General features: G+C 39.5%; 1 protein-coding gene across 1 annotated transcript in view; it reads left to right on the plus strand.

The window, feature by feature from the left end:
• The window catches only part of LOC111861717 (carotenoid isomerooxygenase), a 111,512-nt gene that overhangs the window by 51,851 nt on the left and 40,339 nt on the right, over positions 1-19,322 (plus strand). The gene's annotated exons all lie outside the window — the stretch shown is intronic.

Below are 19,322 nucleotides of genomic sequence, written 5' to 3' on the forward strand. Positions count from 1 at the left end.
AAGAGAAGTTGAAAGTTCGGAGAACTAAATGTGAGTACCATTTGTAATAAAATATGTTGGCTTTGTTGCATGATTTGTATTTAAGTATAGCCTTTTATTGCAAATGAATCATTCAGTGAATAAATAAAATGAACTTAAATACTGATTTGTTGGTCTTAAAATAATGTAAAATCAATTTTAATACTTGGTATAAATTTTTATGTGCATATTTTAGTGCATATTTCGGAAGTTTTTCATGCATAAATGCATACATATTTAAGTGAGGGTGATATTCAATATGGATTCTGCGACTGAGTAATAAAATGTCGATTTTTAACTTTCGAAGTGGAAAATATTTTTGCCTGTAACGAATCAGGTGAGCTGAAGAAACAGTTCTATGCACTTACGTATGTGCGGTCTACACAACGTACAAGAGTTTCACCCAAGTCCGTAAAGCCGTTCACATTTACCGTTATTTAATGCACAATCTTTATATGTCGGAGCCGGGATAGCGAGCTAAACGACAGAGGGTTCGGAGTTCGAGTCCCAGTAGGGTTAAAATAGTCTCTTTTGCATGTCGTCTAGACCGGCTCTGGGGCCCACCCAACCTCTTATCCAATGGGCACCAGGAAGTCTTTGCCCGTGGGTAAAGAGGCCGGGGCGTAAAGCTGACCACTCACCTCCAACTAGTGCCGAGGTCAAGAAAATGTGGAAGTATATATCCATTCCCTCATACGCCTTCATGGAGTATAGCTTAATTAGTTAAGCACGGGGACAACTTGACCTTTCACCTTTTTACGTCGGTTGGTTCATTCTCGTAGGAAAGTCGACAATGTGTTGCTGATAGGCGAGCCGCTAGCGTCAACATCGAGTTATCCCGCATCAACAATGCAGCGTAAATATTAATAAAATACTGCATTAAGCTTATATAACCGGTTACAGCCTGTAACAGACAACCAGCTGGAAGTGTGTAACCCACATCTGTGTACTGCTGGTTGCTTGCAGTATTTCTGAAACAAAGGTTGTTGGGTCTAAGTGCAAGTGACTGTCGCTGTAAGGATGAGACGTGTAATAAAGCATGGAGCTGAAGGTCAGACTGTGGTATTGAGTAAGCAACTGATGGTTCGTGTGCCGCAGTCGGCCTGTAGTAGATGATGAAAATCAACGCATGTTCCCCATACTTCAGGAACTATATAAAAAGAGCTATACCCAGCCCGGAAATGATGTGTGAGTTAACAGTTTCCGTCTTTCCCCTCTCTCTCTCTCTCTCTCTCTCTCTCTCTCTCTCCAGTTCCTTTTCCTCTTCCTGTTTCTTATGTCTGATTTCTACTTTCGTTCTTTCACCCTTCTCACAGTAACCTTCTCATTCTCCTCTTTGTTGTCTTGTTTGTCTTTCTTCTATCTTCTTCTCTGTGTCCTGTGTTTCCTCATTCCGCTGTCTCCCTTTTCTTGTTTTTCTTTCTTTCTTTCTTTCTTTCTTCTCTTCCTCCTCCCTTCTTTCATCCTTTCTCTACAGTGTTTCATCTTCCACCTTACATTGCAAAGTGCCTTTCTCTTTTTGCTGTTTTGTTTATTTAATGACGCCGTATCAAATTATGAGGTTGTACAGAGATGAATAAGAAATTGCTGATTATTTATGAACGGCAAACGGATGAACATAGGAGAGGAAGGAGTATATTCCTGTGGAGGCATTTTCCCAGAGGAAACAAAGGGAAATCACCAATTGACCCCGTGAAGGTGCCCGGTACCCCGGCCTGGTTCAAATCCAGGGACCCACTGCTTTAGTAGAATAGTTTTGGCCCACCATGGGTCTCTGCAGTTTCACCTTGATGCTTTCGGCGGTGAGAGCAGCACTATGTAAGATATTTACTTTAAAATCGAATCATCAAAGGAGGGGACTAGTTGTCAGCACGTGGTAAAATAATGTCAAATACTTGCTTGTTATTTTTAGACTAGTTTCCTTATTTTGAAAAAATGAAAGTAGGCTTATGCGATCCGTGTATCCCCCCTATCAGCTGTTGAATGGATGAACCAATTTTTATCAAACTTGGTATGTGTGGCACACGAGCCCATCTCAACAGCGTACTTCATAAATACAACTCATCAGTCTGTATTTATATGCGTATCCCCCTATCGATGCTAGACAACGCTCGTTAAAAACGTTACCGCGGCAACGAATACACACGCAACAATGGAAGAATTGCTGGACGCATCTTTTTCTGTGCGGTCCGTGACGTATCAAAGGAAAGTAGGCAATGAATAAGGTAAAGGTAAAGTCCCTGTGCTTAATTAGTTAAGCACTATACCATGAAGACTTATGGGGCGGTGTAGGTATAAGTCCACCAGGAGTAACTGGGAAAATCATTTAAACTTTCTAAGACACGAATAATATTGTTCGCTCAGAAACATAAGCTATCTCTGCTGTAAATAATGTTCGTGTGTGACGATGTTGGCACCCCATAAAAGTTTTCTGCTTTTCATTCATTAATTAAAATTATTGTGATATTTCATCATTCGAAGTTGTGCATAGGTTATGGGCACAACTTGCAAAATTACACGAACTTCCTAAAAATAACGCAACATGAGTAGGGTTACTTTGTTTACAAGTGGGGAACAGCGGCGTGCATAATATTTGATTTTAACATCCCATTGTTATAATACCATCAGTGCAACTATTTAGCATTAATAATGTTTTATTACGCGTGTATACCACCTGAAGATGACCCACAGATAGGGTCGAAACATGTAGTGAACAAGAATAAACAACTAAACTATCAATACTAATTAGCTGTGTTGATAGTATTATAAGAATTAGTATGTGTATAATAGGAGTTTCTCGAAACAGAAAGATCGTCTTCCTACCGCTGATCTCCTTCGCAAGCGGTGTGCGCTGGTGCCTGCCTGTCTAAGGCAGCCGGCGAGTGTCGACGTCAACAGCCGGTTATCTGCTGATGGGAAGGCGTCAGCATTCTTTATTGTCTGAAGTGACTTATTGCACTCATGTCTATTAGAATTCGCATATACAGCATTCAGAATGACCTTATTCACCAACTGTTGTCAGCGAACAGGCAGCATGGCCGTTTACTTGTTTGCGCCATGTGCTTACTGAGAACCACGAACACAGCAACGGGAAGTGCTCTGCCTGCTGTTATTACCTGTCCTAAAAACATTACGTTATTTACACGGTGCCAAATCCCAGAAGACTGCTTTCTTCATTACGTTATTTGTCCGAGTTTCACAGAGATTTAGATATGATTGATATTAATACTGTTAGTTCATAATATTAAATTGCGTCATCCTGTTGCACTGCGTAGATCTGAATTTGCGTACCGATTTTTAGCCGTCTTTGTGCAACGTCGGTTAATATTCTCTCGTAGTTTTAATTTATTGACACTACATGTTTCGGCCTAAGTGGCCATCTTCAGGTGTAGAGGTTGTTGTGATGGCCAGTTAGGCCGTAACATGTAGTGTCAATAAAGTGAAAACTACGAGAGAATATTAACCGACGTTGCACATAGACGACAAAAAATCAGAACGCGAAGTAACAATATCAGTGCATCTAGTAGGCATAAAGTATAACACCTTAGTTTTACTTTTTTATTTATATAACGACGCTGTTAGTAGTGTTGAATTCAGGGACGAAACTACCGGGGATGCCGTCGATGCAAAGCACCAGGGCCCCGTGAGATTGGTGGTCCAACCGAATACCACGCTTAATTAATAATTTTCCCATCATAAATATAAAATTATATATTTATTTTCCATCTTCTTAGTTTTTAACTATGCAACTTAATGGTACTGGCCTGACCTGTTTTAGTTGCAAGAAGTCATTTGAGGCACAACCATCACATATTCATACTTTCAATATTTTTCTCGGATCAGAGCAATTAACCCCTCTCTAGTGAGTGGTCACCGTATGGTAGTCCCATTCATTCATTCATCTGTAATCTGTCAGGACGACAGGTCCACAGTCTCTTCCAAAACAGTTCCTCCACTTGATGCGATCTAGAGCTTTCTCCTTCAAATGAAAATATCCTCTTCTGTCCCCAAGGTCATCCAGCATCTTCTTACTTCTTCTTCCTCGTCTTCTGGTCACTTCTATCCGCCCCTCTATCTTTCCTTCAATAACTTCTTTTAGAAGGCAGTTACCGCGTAAGATATGACCAATCCAATTAGCCTTCCGTTTTCTTATTTCTTGTAGGATATTCCTCTGCTCACTGACTCTAAATAACACCTGGCAGCAAATAAACGTAGGTAGTTTAAACGCTGTTCATATTTCAAGAGGCGGCCGTTGGTAGAATGATGCTACCACAAAACGTGTTAGCGTTACAGGAACGGGGGCTAGTGGCGGTGGTGCGTTGATTTGAAGTTTAAGTACATCTCCAAGTGGATGAAAATGTCCATATCGGAGCGTAAAGTGATTAATAAAAAAGAAAAATTAAGAGGAGGAGAAAAGCGTGTGTTCAAAGGCATCGAAACTGTTTTTCTTAAGAGCTATAAATAAAAATGAAGAAGTGGGTTGTTCGAAGAGTAACTAGATAGCGCAAATACGTGAAGAAATGGAGAAGCAGGCTATTTCAAGTAAGGCTGATGGTGGGAAGTGTAGGTATAACTGAAACAGGTTCTTTGCGCAATAATTACGATGCAAATAAAAGTGAATAAACAGAATATACTAAGCAGTGACAACGTAAATAAAACAAGGAAGCAGCCTGCTCAAGCACGAGTCCAGAATGTAGCTACGACAAAAAGAAAATCGGGTGTTGAAATTGATTTTAATATGATGAAACAATCGGATACAAACACAGAAGCTCATGAAGAGCTTATCTACATCTTATCACAGATGTACCGAATAATGTCATCTCATTTAGGACAGTTTCCTTCAAATACCGAAAAAAGTGTTTTAAAAATATGTTTCCTTAATGCTAGTGGGGTGGGACTAAGTCCCTTCTGACCTATTGTACCAGCCACAGATGATAGGTGAGGGTGATTGTGGAGCAATTGGTGGAATGAAGCCAGTGACTAACCGCTTTGAGCTATGGCGCGGCCTTTAAAAACATTAATCACATCAAGTTATCATATAGACCCATGCAAATGAGAATGATGAGTGTAGGATTTGAGGCCCTAGCAACGGTGGTTGTGAAGCGTTCTGTCTCCTGGAATATAACGCCTTGTGGTACGTTCAAAGTCAAGCGACATTTTGGAAGAATATGTCACTTCCATCTCCACGGTTGAAGAGTAAGCAAAGAAACAAAGAAGCGTGAGGCAGGCAGCAGATAAAGCCGTTATATCTCCATAGAACTCTTCAGGATGCTCTTACAGGCTTTTAATTTTATGTAATTCCTCAATGATATACCGGTAGTGTTTTCCGTGAACCATCCTGGCGCTGGAAGAGTCTTTATTTGCGTAGATCTGCATAAATTTACCATGTATTTTTTTTTCAGTTCTAAGAATTGAAATTACACATAAACATATTTAAAACTGAATCCGCTCACGAGAAGAAGAATAATTGCCATAAGAACCGTTACTCTAAAGTGACTGATCACACTAGTGTTTAATAAGTACAGAGAGATTATTGGAGGGAAAATCGTTCAACCGGTCCAGCGGAAATGACACAAAGTCTTTGCGTCAAATTTTTCTGCCCGTGATCAGACCCTAGCAAAATCGATAAGCCCATACGCTAACAGATCACAAAAAAATACACCTAGATCACAGCAGGTCCCAGAAATTAACCCTGTTGTTACACATGCGTTTCTTGCGCCGCCAGGTTTCGAAGTTCGTTCACGAAAACAGAGCAAATTTGAAAGTTGGAACTGTAAACCCCATTCTCCTCTGCAATGCGTCTAAGGGATTTCTGAGAACAATGTTCAGGCCTAACTCCAATTTCATCCATCTTCTCTCCAGTGAGCGCTCGACGTTTTGATTCGGTTTATTTTGCGTGCACGATTAGAAACCTCTCTGAATTACACAGAGATATTTGGTTTTCTGACTTCATCCATCGTCCTGTTTTTTTTTAAGATAAGTAAGAAAAACACGACATTACGGAAACTGGATCTGTTTCCGTCCTCAGGTGAGGGAAAAACACCTATTCTGTTGTGTCCCTTAGAAAGATTGAGGCTAGCTCTTTCTAAGGGACCCAACAGAATTGGTGTTTTTCCCTCACCTGACGACGGAAACAGATCCAGTTTCCGTAATGTCGTGTTTTTCTTACTTATCTTAAAAAAAACAGGACGATGGATAAAGTCCGAAAACCCAATATCTCTGTGTGTTATACACCATCGTCAGAATCCTATAGTAACTACTGTCTGAATTAATTTGCGATTGTACGAATAGCTGTCTTACTATGGAATTGCAACAATCTGAAATTTATGCTGGAACTTTCTCCTTTCTCCTTAGAGTTGATAGTGTGATCTCATTTCGTGATAGCCGTTAAAATATCAGTTTAGGCGATACTGCAAATAAATTGCAACGTATACTAGTTGTTGGCATGGTGACTGCGCAGTTAGTCCAAAATCGCGCAGCGCGAGTTGACGTGAATGGCTTGTGTGTTCCCCGCCTGACCGGCCGAACTGAATATTGCACGCTCTCAGATAATCGCCCTGTATTTTCATTATTCTTAAATGTGCAACTTACACTGAGAACAGGATTCCGATACGGGCCTATAGGTGTAGCCAAAACCAAATCGGTGTAATTAGTCAATGAATACATTACTTACTCAATTTAAGCTACTGCCATGTCTAGAATTCTTGCTAATTATATGCGTCTTCATGGCAAGATATTCAGGTGCAGGTGCAACTTCGACTTGTTTATCATGATTTATTATTAGGTTATTGAATGACGATGTTTGAACTGCGGAAGTTTTATAACGACGATTGAGGTGGAAAAATGAGCATAAGTGGCCAATAAAACGATTTGAAAGAGAACGCTAATGGCATATTTCACGATAATATACTCATTTGGAAATTCCCAGGAAAGCCAAGAAGATCATAACGTACGACGGTTGATAACTCTTTTGAGATTCGATCGGGGTGCCTTCAGCGTACAAGTCTCGAGCGTTACAACTATCCCATTATATTCAATGTCTTATATATCATTATCCAAAAGTAAAGTGCATTTAGTGAAAAAGAAATTGTCTTGTTGCACGGTCATAAGCCGATTTCCTGTTCCTTTTGTTTTCACCGATAACTGCGGGCGTAAGTTTGCGAAACGGTTGATACACGCGCGCATTGCTCCACCTCCGAACATATCTGAGTCACGTGACCAAATGCTGGTACTCACGTGGCAAACGCGTGGTCAACGCTTTGCGCTTCCCCAAGTTTCCTGCTAAACGGACCCAAGTCTCAGACGTAAAGGTAGACATGAGCCTGTTTCGTATGAACAATTGAACTGCACACCATTACAAAAAGATAAACCAACACGTTATAATACCTCAAGAAGTAGGAAGTTTTATTCATTAAACAAACTCATTATATTGGTTTCGTAAATTCCTAATCTAAATTAGAAGAAGAAGACGCAAAATGTAATAAAATAAAAAATGAAAAGGGTGGGGGAAGTATGTAAGTAATTTGATAGAGAAGGTATATCAGAAGGAGAACGCATGCGACCTTGGGAATATATGGTCCCTTTGTAATACATATACTGCAGCAAGCGCATACTGCACTTTTATTCAATTTTACGTAATAAAAATTATATTGTATCCCTAGTCCAGCTGCTTACCTTGAATTCAACGTGTAATGTATTTATACGACTCTTTACAATCAAATCTAATTTTAAATACTCCGGATTTTTTTTTTTTTAATTTTGGTTGATTTATGAGCCCTTTAGGTGTAAGAGCATGGGAAGATAATCAGAATATCATACATCTGCTGTACATAAGTTTCAGAATTTTGTGTTCTTACACATAAACTACGACCTTCTTACAAATGCTCCCCAGCTCCCAAGTTCCGCAACTTTAATACGTATAACTCGACGGCCATCTAGACCCCTAATTAAGCCACGTGCCGCCGTCTAGCTTACAGACACGTGATTTGCATGTCCTTCTTGAATTCGGGACAGAACTTGGAGGATGTGTCTTGGTAGTCGCTGTTTTGGCTGCGAGAGTTTGGTAATGTGGTCAGTTGTCTTTCAAAGCCAACGTTGGAAGGTCTGTCTTCAAATAAACTATTACTGGATCTCTTACTTAGACCCAAGAGTGAAAAAGTAATAACTAGCTTTATTATTTATACTCCTCACCAAATATTATTTTTTTCTTCCTCTTCGCTCCTACTTTTGAGCATAGGGCTGATTTCTCAGTTTCAATGATCAGTTTCACAGACGGTAGGACTCCTTGGACGAGTGATTAGCTCGTCGCAAGGCCGCTACCTAAAAACAGGACAACACGAACAGAATAAACACATACACAAACCAAACTTCCATGACTTGTGTGGGATTCGAACCCATGATCCCGGCTTCCGAGCGAGTGAAGACAGTTCATGCCTTAGACCGCTCGGCTACCGTGACTGGCAAATTATTATTAGGGTAATGATATCAGGGGGAATGAAGAGCGGAGGGTCTGTAGCACGCATTGAAGACGTAAGGAAGGCATATAAAATTGTAATCCCAAAGTTTAAAGGGAGGAGATCACTTGAAAGGTCTAGACGTTGATGGAAGGATAATATAAAAATAGATCTTGAAGAAATAAGCTATAAGGGTGAGAACTGGGTTCATGTGGCTCAGATAGGGATCAGTAGCGGGTTCTTGTGAACACTGAGAACACCCAAGAGGCGGGTAATTTATTGACTGAGAACCTATTAGCGTGTCAAGAAGGAAAGTGGGGTCGTTAGCTAGCATGTATCTATTTCTGATACGAATAACGAACTTATACTGTCAGTGACGACTACATGTACAACCTTTTTAACGTTAAAATCTCTACATATTATATATATATATTACTTACGAATATGTATGTTACTATTTTACATAATTTACGGATTATCGAGTAGTTGTGGCAAAACCAGACTGTGACTCACATATGATGATAATTATTATACCAAATAACACAGTGAGAATCTCGAAACTCCGACAGATTGATGAAAGTACAGATAGTTAATAGTACAATGAAGAGAGTTTGTGGATATCCAGCGTGTTCAGAATTTTCATGCAGCTAAGAAGCGAGGATTCAAGCTGCTGGATTGTGTTCTCTCAGATCTGTAACGGCAGTTGGTTCCGAGATCGACAGGGGACTGAAGACAGTAGGCAGGAATTGTGGATTACTAATATTACGCAGAAATTCGAACAACATATACAGTAGAACTTGGTTATAACGTCATCAAAGGGACCTAAAAATAGTGTCGTTATAAACGAATGTCGTTGTAACCGAAATGGGCACTTCCACAGTAGCCTTATGTTAGTCACGTAAAAATCTACCAAAAACNCATTTGTGCATGTCGTACTAAGCAAGGTATAAAAACAGTTGCTTTATGAGGAATTAGTTCGTACCATTGAATATTTGACGCAATAGACAAGGTGTCGCAGAAACCGATGTTGCTATAACCAAGTTTTACTGTACATGGTGTGAACGCACTGACTAAATGGAAGCGAGACTTGTCTCGAAGAAAATTTTTAATTTTGGTCTACGACGAAAAGGGATCGATGGAAGATCTATAAAGAGACTGATCGATGGTGAATATTTTAATGGAGAGCCTGGATAGCTCAGTCAGTGAAGTGACTAGACTACGAGCTGGACTGCCTAGGAATCGGGAACAGATTGCCGACAGAGACAAGAGATTTCTCTCTTCACAGCTCACAGACCGGCTCTGGGACCAACCCAGCCTCATGTCCAATGCGTATTGGAGGCTCTTCTCCCGAGGATAAAGCAGCCGGGACATGAGGTTGAGATTGAGGTTAAGGTTAAGAGTACACAGAGTTATGCCTACATTCCTCATACGTCTCCATGGCATGGTGGTATATCGAGCACAGGGACAGCTTCACCCTTTACTGAATACGTCATTGGGTCTTATATTTTAAATTCATCATTATATTTTTTATATAATCACCTATACCGCTATTACTCAAGAAATCGGTCGGTTAATGACTCAATGAAAATGGTTAATGGATTAAAGATATTAATAGGTTGACGTCCCTCAGAATTTTGTTTCTACTGAAAATTATAAATATGTTGACATATACATGTTGCTCTTTCTAACGGGCACAACTGAGTAGGTGTATCTTGCCCCATCCACCTGAGGAGGGAGACAAATCCAGTCTCCGAATCGTTGTGGTTTTTTGTCTTATGTATACCAGACGATGGATAGAGTCCAAAATAAACCTTATAGTTGTGTACAGCATACACCATCGTCAGAATCCTTTAAAGTCTATGTTGTCATAAACCTACATACAAGCATTTCCTTTGCAAACCAATGTTCCTTCATGTGTGGATATGTTTACGAACGTTGCCGAGTGGGTAGCTAGATCTGAGCTAAGTACACAGCTGATTAACAACTTTCTTGTATATTGCAAAAAATTATCTGGGGCTAAACAAGTTCCAGCTTTATCCGGAATATTACGGACATAAAGAGACTGTTAACCTAGTTAACGTTTACGAGCTGTCACCCGTAAATCAGACATGTGCCCCATTTCAGTCAGCAATCGATAGTGTGGTTTACCTCCTGCACTGAAGTTAGTGCTTGCTTAGGATATGTCCGAGTCCACGTATCTTAGTTGAAGTCAGTGCATATAACTCCTCAGCTGACAAGGGTGAACGCCCATATAGTAATAGGCAAGGAATTATGTCACAAAGGAAAACAGAGAAGCTGTTTGACTCCGGTAAGGAGGTTCCTGTGGAAGTAAACACGAAGAAAATTATGTGTATGTTCATGTCTCGCTGTCAGAATCCACATAAAAAGATAGGTAATATTTTTTTTTGCAAGTGTGGTATAGATGGAATAGGCGCTATCTGGAAATTATAGTAAACAAATCAATCTTAGGCCTATATTCACAAAAAAAATTAGTATAATAGTAAATTTAGGCGTTATGTCTCACCCCGAGGAATGACGTAGATTAAAGGTGCGTGAGAATGGACCACTGAGGTGAATATTTGATGAAAAGAAGGGCCTTTATATTTCATTCTTTTTAGTATACATTCCTGGAGCCGGGATAGCGTAATCAGTGTGGGCTGGACGACCGAGGGGTCGGAGTTAGAGTCCCCTAGTGCCGAGGTGAAGATAACGTGGATCTGTACTCCACTCCCCCATACGCCTTCATGGCGTAGTGCTTAATTACTTAAGCACAGGGACAACTTTACATATCATACAGTCTTAGTATGATCAAATCGACGAGGATGAGATGAGTGGCGCATGTAGCATGCATGGAATGAATTTAAAATTCGTACAAAATTTTAGTTGGAAATCCAGAAAGGAAGAAGCCGTTTCGGCTATTATGTGCAGATGAGAGAATAATAATGAAATTGATCTTAAAAGGAAGAGGGTATGAAGCCTTGGACTGAATTCAACTGGCTCAGGATACGGGTCAGTGGGAGGCTCTGGAGACAATTACTTAAATGGGAGGTCCATAATAAGTTCAATTCCGAGCAGGCTAAAGATAGTGAAACAAACAAGCCAGTTGAAGTTATTATTAGGACAACTCAACTGGCTTGTTTGTTTCACTACGAGACAGCCAGTCAGCTCAAGTATCTGAGAAACTTGTTGTATGGTGCAATGCATTTCGGCCGAGACGGGCTTCACTTTAGTGACGATTCTATTTTGTAATAAACAATTCAGTAACGAACAACCACGAAGCACTAACAGCAATATTTACAAACTGAGATTCTGATTTATTTAATAATCTACTAACTATAGTCGTTATAGCGACTGGCTACGGGTTGGACGACTGAGGGGTCGGTGTTCGAGCCCCGGTAAGGTCAAGAATTTTCTTTTATCCAAGTCGTCCAGACCGGCTCTGGGGTCCACCCAACTACTATCCAATGGATAACGGGGGATCTTTCCCCGGGACTATAGCGGCAGGAGCATGAATCTTACCACTCACCTCAGCTAGTGCCGAGGTCAAGAAAATGTGGATCTATACATCCACTCTCCCATACACCTTCATGGCGTAGTGCTTAAACTCATTGAGCAAAGGGACAGCTTTACCTTACCTTACTTAATTAAGTAGTTTTCCATCGGGTATTTTAATCCAAGTCTCAACAGACCTATTACACTGGGATTGGTCTTCACATTGTTCAATATAATAAACTCAGATCAATATTTTTTAGACATTCGTTTTAATGTTTTTTAACCTTCCATTTCTACTTTGGTCTTTCAAGAGGTTTCCTTACCAAAATGGGGGTTTCTCTACAGTCCAAACTGATGTATAACTCACCTTGCTAGTTACAGTGGATACAGCTTGGCGAATATGATATTTTTTGACAGAATTTTGTCCAGATCCATCAGCTGGCTGTAAAGACAGACAGACTCGAATTCTTCGAAAGACAAGTATTGTTCTGCGGACAGAACTAACAGATCTCAATAACCTGATAAGCTTAATTGTGAAAGTAGTATGAGTGCCTTTAAGGTTTACCAACGCAGAATATCTTCTAAATCGTTTGTTGTTATTAATCGGTATATTATTTAAAAATGATGTTTCAGTTACATAGAACAAATATCTTCAGCTGCTATGAGAAGGCGGTAATGAATGCTATGGAGAGAGGGGTTTGGAAGTAGGCGAGCATGTTCCTTTTGGGGGTGGAGGTTGTTCCTGCATTCCAGTGGGGGGGATGAAGGGGGATACAGAAACCCTCAAGACAGGGTAGCAGATAACCCGGCCACGATTCGAATCTGTTACATCCCGAATACAAGTGTACACAATTATCGTTGCGTCTATCCCGTGAAGTTATGACTTATTTCAGGCTTGTGATTGGGATGGATTATAAGATCTGGGAATATGCAAACGTTGCCTTATCAGTTTCAGATGTGATCTATGTGCTGAGCCAAGCTAACCAGCACAGGAAGTCTGATAAATAAGTAGTCACTTCCGCTCTTTGTAACTTCCAAAGGAAATCTATCTCCCCAAAGCGTCTGAAAAAGCTTCTCCCTGTGAAGTGGAAGCCATAGCGGCCAATTTGTACAGAAAATCAGAAACATCAGTACCGAAAAGTGGCTTCATTATCATACATTTTGTTCTTTAGACGTTGTTGTGGTTATTTGATAGGGGTATTTCTGTCAGTATAGCGACGGACTACGGGCTGGACGGCCGGGCTTCGATTTCCGGAAAGGCAAGAGATTTTTCTCTGTTCCGTAGTATCCAGACTAGCTATGGGCCCCACTCGACCCCGTATCCAATGGGTACTGGGGGGCTGTTCACTAGGGCACAGTGATTCAATTTGTTATGATAACAGCAAGGCCTTTCATGAAGTCCTTCATATTCTTCTGTTGCATGAACTTAAACGCTTCTATTATTTGGTTCCATTGTCACTTTTTTTTCCCTTGGCACTACAGCCCCAGTGGGCCTAGGCCTACCTCCATGAACTTCTCCGTTCACTTCGGTTTTTTCTAGATCTTACACATACGGTACGACTCATTGGGCGGGTGATCAGCTCGTCGCAAGGCCTCTACCTGTACACAAACACAGAAAAACTCACACACACAAATTAAACATCTATGTCCTGAGTGGAATTCGAACCCACGATCCTGGTTTCAAAGCGAGCGAAGACGGTGCATGCCTTAGACCGCTCGGCTACCGTGACCGGCCTCCATTGTCACTTACGATCCACATTTTCCTTCATATGAATTTTAGGGACATGTTATACCCGTTTCCCAAAGTTTTCGGGAGTTCCTTCAGGCTCCGCCTTGGAACCTTTTCGTTTAATATTTCTGTTAAAATCTATGGATCAGAATCAATTTTTCAACTTTTTGTTATTTGATGATTTAAAAAAGGTTCTGTCATAAAATTTTAGAAAGATGGCCTTATGTTGTAACAGGCCTGTAATTAGACACCAAACCACTGTTTGGCATCTCAGTTTGTTGAAGTACGCTGTTTAGGATGAAATCTCGAGTTTTGTTGTTAAAGGATACTTTGAGATTTTTACCATTCCTTTAAGTTCTAATTTTCGTGTATTAAAACTGAACTTTCAAGAATTCTAATCTTTCAACAAGCTGTATATATTCTGTGAATAGCATCTTCAGGTTTTTAGATATTTTCATTGTCCCCTGAGGGTATTTTTTAATTTTCTCTGCCTTGTTTAATTAAGTGTTACTCTTAAATTGCTATTCTAATTGTTTTGTTAGTTTACTGTCTACTGTGGTTGCCAGTTGTAGGCAGTTTGGTGTTGACAACTACTCAAGTAAAGAAATTGAACTGAATTATTTCTAATTTTATAGGTCAGATCTTTCGTTCAGGCTTAATCCATAACATTGAATTATTATATGTAAGATAAACACCGTCTTAAGTGTAACAATTTAATTTAGTTCTTTCTTCTTTCCCCTCGCTAAATTAAATTGTTACACTTAAGACGGTGTTTATCTTACATATATTGTGCGAGTGTAACAGGATGCTCAAATATAATATTGAATTATTATTTCACAAGAAGGCGGTTGATTACAAATATGTTATTTGGAAAACATAAACACTATAACATTCTCTTCGCTATTTTTTTTACCATATGTAAATCTAGCCAATGTTTTCCGAAAACCCTGAATACCATCCTTTGTTTCAAGTTTCAACTACCCCGTTCGCGATGGAACGGTTTCAGTCCTTGAACGCCGATCAGCTCTGCAGCCAACATGACAGTAACGACGGATGTATTGCATCAATCAGGCGATGCTATAAGCACAACAAACTGCTATAAGCTTGCATCTATTTTCAAACTCTGTAGCTTTTATGTTTCACCCGTTAAAACAAAGATGTGATTGCTGCAATGTTGCTGATAAATTTTAAGTTGTGTTGTTTTATCATTTCTTTCCCTATGTCCATTACAGTTGTGCCTTTTAGAGCACACAAAGCTGGACATATTACGTAAGATTACGGCATCACGTTGATGCACTATCCGGTTTACCTCTGTTCTAAATTCTATTTTTCTCTCGTAGAAACTGCTGGTCTTGGAGATCGTGGTCAGAATGTCAGAGGCGTTTCTATGCTCAGTCTCTTCCTTTGAAGTAAAACTTACCTTTCTGTTAGATTCGCGTAAGCTCCTAATGTTGTTAGTAAGGACTTTGGCTATTTTGAACCAAAACTCTGTCTCTCATCATATTTCATAATGACACTTTCTTGATTATTAAAATATTAACTATATTCCAGATGAACATACATATATTTTTTCTTACCGCATAATGGTTCGCGTGATTGTACTAAGGGAATTATTTTTGTCTGAAGTTGTTTTGTTTTCTCTTTTGTATGTCCGTCTGTTTTGTTTAATCCATTTGTGCGTTTTTACTTTATAATTGGCCTTTTCTCTGTTGAGTGAGAACCTAAATAAATAAAGAATTTAATTGAATTGTTGATAACAACTAACAATAATATACGTAAAAACGAAGAGAGTAAGGAGAACCCTAATTCTACATACTCCATACTGTGAGCCTTTTCTTAACCACAACTTCTGACAAGAAACACGGATATGCCATCCGCCCTGTGTTTGATCATCCAAATAATGTTTGGCTACAGTTAAAGCTGCATCTGAACTTAATTAAGCACCGTAACAGGAAGACGCATGGGGGAGTGGAGGTATATTCCCCATATTCTTAACTTGGGCTCTAGATAGAGATAAGTGACCAGCTTCAATCCCCGGTCGGTATAGACCCAGCGAAACGAGCCTTCGTTACCCACTGGGTAGGCCGAGGGACCAAATTTCACACTTACACAAAACGAAAAATAAAATTATAATTTTGTGTCTGAATATGACATATAAGCGTATAAAAATGTTGGGACAGCGTATGAAAGATAAAACATATTTCGTGTGTTTAAAACTGATCCCACATAAATGTTGGAACAGACATATTGCATGAAAGTAACCGTATTTATTCCAATTTACTTCAAAGAATATGTGTGTTGATTAATTCTGAATGGGAAGAAGCCGGAGCGCATAATCAGTCGAGGCAGAAGAAGAATAGGACTGTTAATTCCAAAGATGTGTAATCTTTTTTGCCGGGATTGCAATTTAAATTATAAAGAAGCTAAATAGAAGCCTGTGTTGGAATATTCATGACGATCTACAGAAAATTTGGAAGTGTAGCAGATAGTCAATGAAGAAGAAGCGACCTTAGCGTTTTGCTGCTGCCTTAGTTGGCTTATTGCCACTGTATGATTCTTTGTGTAGGAAGAAGAGTTATTGTGATGAAAGTAGGCCACGCTAAATAGAATAACGTTGTTGATTTAGAACGAGGCGACAGAACTACATGAACACGTTAAAAATAAATAAGTTGCCCATCTGCAGAGGATGGCACGCGGTAGCGTAGTTGGTTGAGGGGCTATGCTACAAGCCGGAAGGTCGCGGGTTCAAGTCCCGACGAGGTCATTGGATTTCTTTCAACTGACCTAATCCTTCCAGCCACACTAGGCCCTGGGCTTGACTCAGCCTCTAACAGAAATGAGTGCCAGGAATTAATTAAATAATTTTCCTGGGGAGTAAAGCGCGGTCGGCGCGTAAGGCTGACAACCTTACCGCCATCTTTGAGCCGATTGTCTAGATACGAGTAATGTGGGACCCTCAACGTCTCACAACCCTATGGGCCTTCAAGGCCTGTTACAGGAATAGCTTTACTTTACTTTTTATCTGCAGAGGATTCCTCGAGATGACATGTTTTGGCGAAGTAGTGGTTCATTGTAAGAAATGTGACTGGTTCACTATCAAAAAATTTAGATATTTAATTGAAAATATAGTGCAACGGTTTTCTGTTTTCTCGTGTAATTTCCACAGATATACAGATTAAAATACTTAAAGGGACAATTCTTTCTCTTGTTTTAGATTATCTTGAAATTGAGTGTTAAATTTAGAGAAAGTCAGTGCAACTCAACGTAGAATTCTAACGAAAAGAATACTTAGACATAAATGAATTTAACCTGCTAAAGAACTGAAAAATACACATTCAGTGATGTGATGTGTGATCTCTCCTCTGGTATTGAACGCGGAAGGTTAATATGAGATAATCACATAGAATACATGGAAAAATATTTGGACAGTCTAAGGGTGAAATTAATGAAAGGAGACAATTTGAGGTGCCAAGACACACACGGAAGAATAATAGAACTCTTACGCTGCGTCAGAAGATGAGGGGGAGCTAAACTCCTCGACCTAGAATACACTTTCAGAATTTTGTTCAGATTCAATAGTACCGGGTTCGTTTTTTAAGTTTGTTTTATGTTAGTATTCTCAGCGTATTTAGATTTCATATAAATTTACCGTGAACCCGGAAGGTAAATTTTATTTATACGCTTTGACAAAGTGACATTTTGAATAACCCTGTATTGGAAGATTCTGTGGCATGTCTTCGTACCTTATTCTTATGAGGCTCCAGAAACCAAAACCGAGAGGAGCTCTGAACTGTTCTGCTCGTGCGCTCGGGTGCAATCGCTCCTACTTCCTTCACTTGTTGTTTGGAAAATGTCATTAAACGGGCACTCTCTGTTTGGTCGCAAGACGTATTAAATATATGATACGTCGGGGTTCAGTATTCAGGTTTTCAAGTTTGAAGAAATGTGAAGGCACAATGAAGCTGTGGGAAATACAGGGTGTCGGTATGAAGTCTTCACCGGTTAGAAAAAGAAGAGGCATGTGAAGAACGTAGTGTAATCTAGCAAGTTAAACATGGTGGAGAACCCGAAGTAAAGGATCTTTGGCTCTCTTCTATCATTCTATTTAATATAGCAAACAGCATTAATAATAGTTGTTTTATTTATTATTCACTCAGATTCAAAATTGTGGACACTCTGTATATTAAACTCCTCCCGTTTAAAGTAAATTTGAAGTCAATTGCGCAATATTTATTATTTATATAATATTTCAGGCTGTTTTTCGGCTTTAATTCTTTGTTTTTTTTAATGAATGAAAATCAGAATTTTAAGAAATATTGGTATTAGAAATTTCTGTTACACCAAGGGATAAAACATGACGAATATTTATATATGGACAAATACCGTCTTAAGTGCAACAATTTTATTGTAGTTTTTACTTCTTTTTCCTCCTCCACACTACATGTTTCGGCACTAAATGGCCATCATCAGGTGTGTATCACTCACGTAGCTGTGTGTGTCGCTGTTTATCTTTAATACGTTTTCAGCGTATTAAAGATAAACAGCGACACACACAGCTACGTGAGTGATACACACCTGATGATGGCCATTTAGTGCCGAAACATGTAGTGTGGAGGAGGAAAAAGAAGTAAAAACTACAATAAAATTGTTGCACTTAAGACGGTATTTGTCCATATATATTGTGTGAGTGTAACAGGATGCTGAAATATAATAATGACGAAACTTAATTAATAAGATTTCGTGCTGGTTTGGTTACTGGGTATGTCGAAATGCTGGAGTGCATTCTGATGTGGTTGAACTGGAAATATAACACCCTAGAACTAGGTCGTGACACAATTTGGTAAATAAATTAAAGTTAGAATTGGGCTAGAAATGTCAGAAGTGACTGCTTATGTACCATAATGCCAGCTAAACTGTTTCGTCTCTGTTTTATTAGATTCGAAAACATGAATATTGCCGATTCCATTAATAAGAACGTCGAAGAGGTTTATAAATCTCTAGACATATGTATATCCGCCATGTTTTCTGAGGTGGTTCACGGGTTCCATAAATCCTTCCATGCGAAGGTAGCACCAGCGGTCTTCCTTCATAGGCAAGATCGTCTCCTTCCAAGTGCGTACGTACTTTTCATTCATGATCATCATATTTAATGCAACACAATATAGCCTATTCAGTTTAAATCTGTTGTTGTTTCAGTCGCAATCAGTTTTAAGACAAATACTAGGGCAGGAGTGAAGAAGCTTTTCGTCGTGTGCTTTTTCCTAACAAATTGAAGTCTGCTGGGGGCAATAACCTGCAGAATTCGCTAACTCAGATTGTCCTACTGGGCCAGCAGTGCATTTCCGTGTATTTCTTAAACAACACACAAAAATAAATTACATTTCCACTGGTCAAAAAATTGCCTGCCCTCCATGGAATCCGAAGACTCATCACAGCAATCACAAGTGCCTGGCATGGTACGTATTCTGAACCAGTTCTACGCACTCCACACCCTCAAATTATGTTTCTTTGAAATTTATCTAAACATTATCATCTAATCTACGCCAAGGACACTCAAACGGCTTCTTCTCTGCAGTTTCCGGCTAAAATGCTGTTAATTTATGATCTTCCCCATCCGTTCTACATGATCT

This window comes from Cryptotermes secundus, unplaced genomic scaffold (genome assembly GCF_002891405.2).
Source record: "Cryptotermes secundus unplaced genomic scaffold, Csec_1.0 scaffold235, whole genome shotgun sequence".
NCBI classification, from domain to species: domain Eukaryota; kingdom Metazoa; phylum Arthropoda; class Insecta; order Blattodea; family Kalotermitidae; genus Cryptotermes; species Cryptotermes secundus.